This window comes from Artemia franciscana, chromosome 5 (assembly GCF_032884065.1).
Source record: "Artemia franciscana chromosome 5, ASM3288406v1, whole genome shotgun sequence".
NCBI lineage: Eukaryota > Metazoa > Arthropoda > Branchiopoda > Anostraca > Artemiidae > Artemia > Artemia franciscana.
Genome location: NC_088867.1, coordinates 17,637,477 through 17,648,954, shown reverse-complemented (window position 1 = coordinate 17,648,954; position 11,478 = coordinate 17,637,477). Strand labels below are relative to the sequence as shown.

The 11,478-nt window shown below is 33.6% G+C and overlaps 1 long non-coding RNA gene across 1 annotated transcript in view; it reads right to left on the bottom strand.

The window, feature by feature from the left end:
- Positions 1 to 3,952: 3,952 nt before the first annotated feature.
- Positions 3,953 to 11,478, bottom strand: part of LOC136027042 (uncharacterized) — a 35,632-nt gene continuing 28,106 nt past the window's right edge. Inside the window, exons 2-3 of the long non-coding RNA XR_010617475.1 lie at positions 8,958 to 9,145; positions 3,953 to 8,498 (exon numbers count right to left, since the gene is read on the bottom strand). This is a non-coding gene — a long non-coding RNA (uncharacterized LOC136027042). The remainder of the gene's footprint in view (positions 8,499 to 8,957; positions 9,146 to 11,478) is intronic.

Here is an 11,478-nt window from a genome sequence, read left to right as displayed (position 1 = left end):
GCTAAAGTTTCTTAGTACTTTTAAGTTTTTTAGTTCTCAAAAAATTGGGACAAAATTTAAACTTTAACGTAAAGAGCAAGGTGTTGAGGAGGAGCAACACTCCTCAAATGTGTAATAATTTCTGTTCGTTGTAAGTTTTAATATAGCTCCTTACTTTCAGTCAAAAACGTATTTCTTTTCATTTAATTTCCGATCGTTTTTCTAAATAGTGCGAGGAATTCCGGTTCCACCTTCACGAAAAAAATCCTTCCTCCCCACGGTTGTTTTCTCTAGAGAATTCAATTCTGGTGAAAATTTACCCCATACAATTGCCCTTAACATCTTCACACTGCAAGTTGAGTCAGCAAAGGGAAAGCAAGACTTAAGAAGAACAAATTCTGGCAAAGTCCCCCAGTGTTAAATTTCCCCTGAAGAATTTAACCCCTGGGAATTTTCCTCCCCATGGAAAATTTTCCCCGTGGAAAATCATCTAAGCAAAAAATTGGTCCCCTCACCCAAAAATATATGCATACCTCCCAATAGCAAATACTACACGTAAACAATGGGAAAATTTTATAACTAAAAGACCCTTTCCCAGGGAATGCAGGGGATCATGATATATCCAAAAACATAGTCATTGGGACTTTCAACTATGCTAAACAAAATAACTTTCGTAAAGTTTTAGTCAAACAGTTTCGAGAAAAAAGGGGCAAGAGAGGGCGCGTATTTGCTTCCAATCAATTTGGTCGCTTAAAAAGGGCATCAGAGCCAATAATTTGTGTTGGAATGAGCCCTCTCTCGAAATTCTAGTACCACTAGGTCGATACGATCCAACTGAAAAAAAAAAATTAAATAGACACGCATCCATGATCTTTCTTCTGGTTCAAAAATACGAAATTCCAAGTGTTTGCATTATAGGACTCTGTTTGCAGTAGGGATCAGTGATCCGCTGAGTCTGGTTGCTTCATTTTCATAAAGATTAAACATAAGAAAACAAGTTTTTTTATAACTGAAAGTAAGGAGCGACATTTAAACTTAAAACAAACAGAAATTACTTCGTACATGAAAGGGGCTGCTCCCTCGTCAACGCCCCGCTCTTTACGCTAAAGTTTGACTCTTTCTCTCAACTCTACTTTTTAAAACACCTAAAAACTTTATCGTAAAGAGGCGGGTGCAGCCCCTTTCATATACAAAATAATTTCTGTTCGTTTTAAGTTTTAATGTCGCTCCTTACTTTCAGTTAAAAAAAACTTGTTTTTTTTCATTTAATTTCTGAATGTTTTTGAATTAATACATATTTTGATTTTGGCTCTCCGCAGATGAATAATAAACGAAATTTGTAGATTTATTTTATTGGCTAAAAGGCTTTCTCATAGTTTTGATCGAATGATTTTGAGAAAAAAGGAGCGAGGGAGGAGGCCTAGTTGCCCTCCAATTTTTGATTACTTAAAAAGGTGACTAGAACTTTTTTACGAATGTTTTTATTAGTAAAAGATATGCGTAACTTACAAATTAGCTTAAGTAATGAACTTCTGTATTCACATGTTTTTATTATGTATACGAGGGGGTCCCCCCCGTCAGTACCTCGCTCTTTACACTAAAGCTTTAATTTTGTCCCAATTCCTTAAGAATGACCCCTGAATCACAAAGGTCGTAGAATAAATAGTTGAAATGACTAAAAATACTTTAGCGTAAAGAGCGAGGTATTAGGATGAGGTGAACCCCTCACATGCGTAATAATTTCTGTTCGTTTTATTTTTTAATTCTGCTCCTTACTTTCAGTTGAAAAACTTTTCCATATTCATTTTTTCATTGTCTTTTTTAAATAATACTAGAAATCCTGCGCTCCCTGCATGGAAATTTTCTTCCCCCATGATAAATTCCTCCATGGAAGGTTCTCCCAACACATCCCCATCTTCTCAACCCCTCCCGCAACCAAAAAATCCCCCTGAAAACATCTGTGCACTTCCCAACTACCATTACTGTATGTAAGCACTGGTCAAAGTTTATAACTTGTAGCCCCTCCTACGGCAACTGTGGGGGAGTAAGTCGTACCCAAAGACATAGTTATTAGGTTTTTCAACTATGCTAAATAAAATAGCTATCTCAGAATTTCTATCCAGTGACGTTGTGAAAAAAATGAGCGTGGGAGGGGGCCTAAGTGCCCTCCAATTTTTCCGTCACTTAAAAAGGGCACTAGAACTTTTCATTTCCGTTAGAATGAGCCCTCTCGCAATATTCTAGGACAACTGGGTCGATACGATCCCCCAGAAAAAAATAATAAAAAAAAATAAATAAATAAACACGCATCGGCGATCTGCCTTCTGGAAAAAATACAAAATTCCACATTTTTTGTAGATAGGAGCATGAAACTTTTACAGTAGGATTCTCTGATACGCTTAATCTGATGGTGTGATTTTCGTTAAGATTCTATGACTTTTAGGGGGTGTTTCCCCCTGTTTTCTTAAATAAGGCAAATTTTCTCAAGCTCGTAACTTTTGATGGGTAAAACTTAACTTGATGAAACTTATATATTTTAAATCAGCATTCAAATGTGATTCTTTAGATGTAGCTATTGGTATCAAAATTCAGTTTTTTAAAGCTTTGGATACTATTGAGCCGGGTCGCTCCTTACTACAGTTCGCGAACTGTTTGACTCTATGATGTTTAGAGGATGTTTACCCCTTTTTCCAAATCAGGAAAATTTTCTCAAATTCGTAGCCTTTGATGGGTGAGACTAAACTTAACAAAACTCTTGTATTTTAAATTAGAAACTTAGCCTGACTCTTTTGATATATCTATTGGTTTCAGAATTCCGTTTTTCAAAATTTTGGTTACTATTGAGCCGAGTCACTCTTTACTTACAGTTCGTTACAACGAACTATATTAAGAAAGGCCGCCAGGTATGAGCATAAGATATTAGCAAGTAAATAACTATCATCAAAGATTGTAGAATATCTTTGACAAAAAAAAAACAACCTGTTTTAAGAAACACAAATACATTTCCTCTTTGGGGATAAAATACACCTTGTATGGTCGATATAGCCTTTATATTTATACAGCTTATATCCGAACACAATTACAAGACATCCATACTGCCAACCACGTATATTTAGCCCCTGGGAAATCTAAACCATCTTACATTACTTAATTTAATCTTACCCATATTAGGAGTTTAGTGATATGTTGTCAACGGACATCATCCTCCTTGAGAAAAAAAACAACAAAAAAACATGTATATAAACTTCTCTCGGAAGAAGTACTAGAGTTCAAATACAGGATATGGATTGAACAGAGACAGTGTAAGATTCAAAATTAATCTTTCACAACTAAACTATTAGATGAAACTTAACCCAGCTAATAGTTACCTCTTAAAAAAATTACCCGTTTCGATTTCGATTGTTGGTGCTCATAATTTAACTACGTCGATGCCTTAGGGGACCAGGTTAGCTGAGGAGTTTTCTGAGGGGAAGGGTCCTAAATACAAATGTGGTGTATATGTGGCATCTTATTCCCTTCCTTCTTACTTCCATTGTATATTGGGGTGACGCGGTACACTGCTTGGTATTTGATTCTTAGAACGTAAGCTTTTTATTAAAAGTGAAACCTATAAGTTTCTTCTATGTATATTTATGTAGAGATTTAATTCGTGGAATTTCTAATTGAATCCACACATAAGCTTAGGCAAAAAAACCTGGAAGAATTTTGTGGGACTTCCAGGTGACAAGATTTCATTTGACAGCATGAATACTATCACGGTAGGTACACGAGGTAATGAGATTTTGTAAGTTTTCATTAATGGGATTACCAAAACATGAGTTTAAAAAATGTCCTTTACAAAATTAAAAATAAGCCTGTAGTTATAACTTTGTCTCTTTGTTTTTAAAGAAAATTTGTTTCTACACTTAATAATAAATATATGAATTTATATATGTATGTTATGATATGTACTTATGATATGTATTTATGATATGTACAGCACGGTTTTGGCCCAAAACCCTTCGGAGGGTCCAAAGGTGCTGTTAGAAAAGTTTACCGGGGGAGGGGACAGGCACCAAAACAGTAGCGGTGGTTAAGTGACAGGGAATATATTTCAGGATATTTTTTTCTTAGGAATAAGTTTATTTTTAAATGGTTTTAGTAAAAAACTTTCAAATAAAAAGATCAATTAAATTGCATGAAAAATGGAAAAAAAAGTAAATTGTAAACGACAAGGGTTCCTTGCAAAGGGATCAATTTAATCTTAAAAGAAAAATCAAATTCAAACCAAACTTACTAAAAGCTCCTGTAGATTATAACAGATGTAGACTGATCTTTATGCAATTTTCTATGCCTAAGAATAGTTTACAGAAGAATTAGAGATACTAAAAAATCATCCTGCCTGCATAGATACCACACTTTGATTTTATAAAGGTCATGTAAAATGTACCTCTTTCATAACAAGACAGTTCTCCCCCTCGAACTTAAATCCCTCATATATTCAGATATTAAAAAAATATTATAACGAAAGAAAAATAAAATTAGACCATACTATCCAGCTCTCAAATTGACCCTCTTTCTTTTTAAATCAAATCTTTCTTTCTTTTCTAAATAAAATGAACATGTTCAAAAAAATTTGGTCACAAGAGAATCTTATCAAATAGTTTTTGTGATAAAAAACTAGAAGCAAAGGTCACTAGGACCAATATTCACCAAAACTAAAAATGGAATTTTTTTGACGACTGCTACACCGGTAGTATTGGCTTTTAGGCTGATTCTAATTATATGAAATTCTTTCAGTTTATTGTTACCCATCCAAAACCAAAAATCTGAGAAAATTTACCTAATTTTTGAAAAAAGAAAAACAACCTCAAAAAAGCAACCGATCTTACTGAAAAACCATTTTTAAGATACATCATACCAGAGAACCCTACCGTAGAGGTTTCAGGCTCAAATCTTCAAAATGCAGAATGTCGCTTCTTTTTTTTCAGAAGAATCATCGTCAATACTTTTTTATTTGTTTTTTCCAAGGGATGATTATCACAAACCAAATATGCAGGATAATTGGGAGGGAGCTCATTCAAACGTAAATTTAAAGCTCTTTTTTAAGTGACCATGCAGATTGGGTCAAGGGAAAGTCTTGTTTTCTGCTATTTTATGGCACCAAACTACAACTTTACCCCGAAGAGGACGAACTTTTAATCAATTAAAAATTATGAGTAGCTAATTGATTTAAAAGTATCAATAACTATATTTTAGGCTTCCCAGTTGCCAAAGAAGTAATGCCACACGGTAGCGGTACTGTCATCAATCAAGTTGATTCGCTTTATTTGAAATGAAATCAGGTTATGTTTGGTGATCTGTAATTGCGTATCAGGTATAATGAGGGGGGATGAGTCACTGTTTAGGTGGGGATAGGGTAGATTCCTAAAAAAGGACATTTCAATAAACAAAGTGCTTACTCTGTATGAGGCTTCAGATGCATGTTGGAAAAGTTAAAGAGGAGTAGGAACTAATTAAAATGTTTCTCTATACAGATGAAATCTTACATTCCCATATATACCAGCACAGAGGTAGAAAAAGCTAGGCAGGTTATCATCAGCCGCGCCAGTAAATTTCCTTCGGGTGGCAAGTACTGCTTGAAACTTTGTTTTTAGCAACTTTAAGTGGTAATATTTATATTTTTCTATTTATGTGAAAAGGAGTTGGGCCATAGGGAATACGGACTAAACTTTAAGCGATGATAAAACAGCCATATGAGGTAAATGATAGAATAAAGCCTACTAAAAAGTATTGCTTAGTATTGGGGTATGGATAAAGTCAAAATTAATAAAGTCGAATATACTTTAAGCGGTGATACGACAGCTTTATGAGGAAAATGACATAATAAAGCCTTTTGAAAAACATTGCTTAGTATTAGGGTATGCGAAAAGTCGAAATTTATAAAGTCGTATATATTTTAAGCGATGATACGACAACCCTGTGAGGGAAATAGTATAAAAAATTCTTTTGAAACTATTGCTTAGTTTAATTAATATAATTTAATATAGTATGGATGTATACATAAAATTTAAATTAAAAAACTTGTATATATTTTAAGCGGTGATATGAAAGTCCTATGAGGGAAATGATATAATAAAACCTTTGAAAAGTATTGCTTTGTATTGGAGTAGGCTTAAAGTCTAAATTAACAAAGTCATATATATTTTAAGCGATGATAAGACAGCCCTATGAGGGAAATGATATAATAAAACCTATTGAAAAGTATTCTGCTCTGCATAAAGTCGAAATCAATAAAGTCTTGAATATTTTAAGTGACGATACGACTGCCCTATGGGGGAAATGATTGGACTGGTGAAGATATGTTTTGGTATTTTTTTATGTGGTTGCCCTAGTGGTACTCTGTGGCTGGTCATCGACACTATCCAGTTTATTGTATGTTTTCAATCAGTATTTTTTGAACACTGGAATGATAAACACTTGCATCATATTAAAAAAAAGTGTAGATAAAATATTCTAAGAAAGTATGTGTCTATGTTAAAGTTATGGTTGCGTTAAATGCAGACCAAGAGAAATATTTGAACTATGAAACAAGTAATAGTCAGGATCTTATTGGAAATGTATTCGTGGCTTATCATGACAGTGAAAAATCAAATTTATACGAAGTACCGAAAAGATTCAGCATTCATAATGCTTGATTTGGGAGAGTATCATTTTCGGAGACGATAGTGCTCAAAGAGAATGCAAACATAAGACTAAGAGTTTACGATGAGGGTTAACTTCTTGCCAATGGATCTGGTTATCCATTACCTGTTGATAAAGCCTATTGCCATCTTTTTGGTGTTAGTATTCAAATTAAATCAAAGAGAAAAAGAAAGGCCAATTACTGCAATAATGTCGTAATGCATATCTTGTCTATGTGCCAAAACTGCAAACTATGTAAAACCAATGTGGTAATATAAGCGAAATTAAAAGCAGAATAAAAAGGGCATTGGCAGAAAATACAAAAACGGATTAAAAAGATTAATTGATGAAACAACAAAGCGATTGTGGACATTATTACTACCATTAAATGATATAACTCGTTTATGAACCCAAAATGGAAAAAGCATCATGCAAAGAGAAAACATATTAAAGTATATTGTGGAATAGATTCAAAGCATTCATTTGTATTTCAGTCAAACACAGACACTACCCCATGCTCACAAGTGGTATACCAGAGTCTGAAATAGGTGAACTAGTTTTTTTACCAAAGTCTAAGTGAGGTGAATCGAATTCTCTTTAGAGTTAGAGACAAATAAAGTGAAAAATTATCAAGATTCAGTCAGACACAGACACTACTATCAACTTATAATTCGTTTATTAGAGTCTGAAATAGATGAATTAGGTTGTTTACCAAAGTCTGAGAGAGATGATTCGGATTTTTTCAGAGTTAGAGACACATAAAGTTAGAATTTGTCAAGATCCAGTTAAACACAGACACTACTATCAGCTCACAAGTTGTATATACCTAGGGATACAGGAGGTAAAAAAAAACTCGGCGAAATGAACGTCACAGGTAAATATCAAATGGGGTTGCAAGTGCTAATAGAAGTTTAATTTTCACCAAGTTTGAACATTAATATTTATAATTGTATATCTTTTTGTTCCCGAGAGGGGGGGTTGCCCTTTGCTGAGATCAGTAAAAAAAATCCGAATACAGGTTAGTCAAAAAGTCCTTAAAACCATATAAATGACGACCGTACAAAAAATTGTTGATTTACAAGCTAGAACCCACCTGATAAATACTCGAGAGTGGCATTTTTTTTTTCCAGGAATATCATTCTCTCACCATTGTGTTGCGAATGTTAAAGTTGAATGTAAAAACGGGAGTTGAAGGAAGGAGTAGTAGCCCCTCTTCACGTTTCAGAGAACGTTGAGCAAACTAGCTCATGGTAAAAAGAAAAAGTAAAGAGCAATTCTGGTCAAATTCCAGATTGTTTTCCTTGTTTTCCATGTTGTAATTTTCGATTACAACATGGAAAACAACAAAATCGATTGTTTATTTTTAGTATGAAAATGTATTAATTTTAAAATCAATCACTAAAAGCTATTACCACACGAAAAATCTCCATGATTTGAGAAAAATGAACAAACTCTCCTAAAAAAGGTACATCTTGAAGGAAACAATGCAATGAAATTTAGTATATGTGGGAAACCTAAGCGTTATTGTCGAAAAGTTAATTTTTTTGTTAGAGTTGGGTTTAGAGGTTCGTAGCCGCCTCATGTTTAAGATAGTTCCTGTTATTTACCCTGAGCACTAGCTTTTCCTTAGGATATCTGCTGATTGAAACCAAATTAAATAAGAAAATGAATCCAAAAATTCCAGTTTGATTACAAAGCTTGGTGTGCAAAAACCAGCTTACGACTAGCTACTGTAAGATCTTCAAAGCTGTGATTTTGAACAAAACCGTTTTCCTTTGAAAGCCGTTTGGTGTTTGTATCTTTACCATTGGAATGTCTCTTTCTTGATCCTGAGGTTCGTGAAATACTTGACATAACTAGAAATAAAAAGAAGAAATGTATGTCAAACTCTTAAAAAGCACATACACTTTTGACTTTATTATTCAAACGATTATTATAGTATTAATAATAATCACAATTCCTTAAGACTTCATTTAATGGGAGCTTGCATATGGTACAAATTATTTTGGTCGTAAAATGAAAATAAACTTTCGAAATCTTTTCATTCAAAATTAAAGGGTCCAACTTACCATAATAATAGGAAAAAATACCTTCTAATTTAAGACTTAAAAGTTTTCTGCCATTTCGCAATAAAAAGATGGCGTACAAATCGGCCTTACACTGCTATTTTACAATTTTTATCAAGTGACAAGCACATAGAAGAGATTCGTGTTTGAGTAGATAAAGAACCTTTACCTAAAAGAGACAGAAAAGAAGGGAAAGAGAAAAATGAAAATTTTTCTGAATAAGACTTTTGCTAAGATTTTTTTACGTACTTTTTATTAGCGGCTGGTCTCCAGAATAAAGGCAGTGAATTTGTTCAATAACTTCATCTTCGGAAGATGTTTCATCCGGAGAACCAGTGGCTCAACTGGCAACCAAACTTTGTGGCCTTCAATTGCTGAACTAGTAAGCAAACTTTGTGAAGATCCAAATGCTGAACCAGCAGGCAAACTTTTCAACCCTAAAAGTAAAATCGATCGAATTCAGAGGCTTGCAATATGAGAATGAAAGGCGATGCTATACATCAACTAGCATTACTTGTCCCATCTCATGAGGACCCGCCAAAATGTTGATTTAAAGTTGAATGAAAAAATTTATTTATAGATCTATTAAGCCTCTTAGAAGTAAGTATTTATTTTTGTTTGCCGGGTAGAATGAATTACGTCAAAGATTTTCTTATAAGTTGTTAGAAATTAGTGATAACTTGAGTCACTTGTCAAAGACAAATTTGAAAACTTAATCGTTAAAAGTAAGATGTAATGGAAGTTGAATGCTGCATTTTGTTTTTAATTCATTACTGAAAGTCTTCGTATTTTACGTTATTTCGTATTTATTGTTTTTTTTATGTTATTTATGTTTTATGTAATTCGTATTTTATGTTATTAGTTTGTTGAAGCTATCATTTGGTAAAAAGGACACTCTTAGATTTTGCTTCTTTAAATAACAATACTTAAAAAAAAAACACAGGGTATCTAAAGAATTCGGGTTCCTCTTAGGAAAAATTACTCTTTGACCCGAATAATTTTGCCATTCAGTACATGAACCAAAATTTCTTTAGAGAACATTTTGATTATAAGCAACTAAACGCCCACATTATTTTAGTTGCACAATGCATTATTTATCTCTGACATTTCTGGTCTCCTGGTCAATAGTAGGTGACTTAGTCTGAAGCTTATCAGATATATTCTTTTTTAGTCATTATCATTGAAAAGTCAGTCCTATAAGCTGCTTTTAATCAGAGATTCTTATAAAGAATATTTTAAACTAATGCTCGGTTCTTTATCTGGCTTCTTTAGCCTGGCTTTAAAAGTGTAGTTCCTAGTTTTTTCCAAAATTTGAGATCTAAATTTCAAAATCTTCAAAGCCTTTTCAATCCAAATTGAGCAAAGGCATGAAGCCCAGACACTTTTCTTGTGTCTTATTTGAGCAGCTTATTTTCACTTTATAACACAAATATTCCAAAATGTCATCAAAGGTCAGTTCCCTCTAGAAAGGGAGAAATGGAAGTTGACGTTTCAAACTGTCTCTCTCGGAGGCATTTTGCGGTTCTAGCTCCATTGCTGGGAGTTTTATTCAACTAACTTAACTTCTTTCAAAGATCAGAAAAATTCCTAGTCTAGAATTTTACTGATTTCTTTTTTTAGCATAGACAACCCCTTCCTGAAAAAAAGTACTATAATATTTTAAATAAAGTAGAGGAGCAGCTGAATTGAACTAAGATTTCAAGAAATAAAATCCGAGCGGATTATTTAGTTTTCTACACCTCACTCAGCTGTTTTCTTGATCAATATTGAAGAGAATATGGAAAGCGATTGTTCTTACGTTATTATCCATTTTTTAGTATCATCTAAAATAATATCTATATCTACAATTCAATTGCTCTGTTCATACTCTGGCAAATTTATACTGTCTGCAGTATAGACCGCTATACTCTATTTCATCAAAGAGTTGATGAGGTATCACAAAATCGACTAAAGGCGAAATATATCGTTAGCTGGGGGCTTCACCCCAAGAACAGCTTCTTAAAATTTTGAATTAGCTTAAGCTAAAGATTCCAATTTTTAAAGGTAGGAGTGGGGGTTGGGAGTAGAAGTAGATTTGACTGTCTTATGGACGATATAGCCTAAGTAAGCTTTTTTAGATTTTTTAGTCTTCAGAATTGTATGCTGTTTCATTCTGGAGGGGCCAGCCACTAGACTGGAACCAAAACAGTTTAAAAAAAATTGAACTTGATATATATATATCTATCTATATATATAAAAATAAGTTGTCTGTCTGTGTGTCTGTCTGTGGATCAGGTGACGTCATGTTTCTGTGTTGACTGACGTCATGAAATTAGTTGTCGTCATTTTTGCTTTGACGGTGACGTCATTCAAGATATTTAAGACATATGTTCACGTAGAAATCTATTAATGTTTAAGTTTACAATGAATGATGAACTTACCATGGCAAAAGCCGATGAAGATGCTCAAAGAGTCTATGCCAAAAAACTTGCTGCTGATAGAGAAAGTCAGAAAAGAAAGCGTGCCGAGGAACTACCAGAGCAACGCGAAAGCAGACTTGCTGCTAAAAGAGAAAGTGAAAAAAGAAGGCGTGCCGAGGAATCAAAAGACATGTGTAGAATTGGATCGTGAACAAAGTTACAGTACGAGTGATCTATTGTCGTATGTACAAAATAACATTTCCAAGTTAACGTCGGAACAAAAAGACATTTATGATACGATAATGCATTGTGTCGATAACAATGTTGGAGAAATTTTCTTTTTGGATGTGCCAGGAGGTACTGGTAAAACG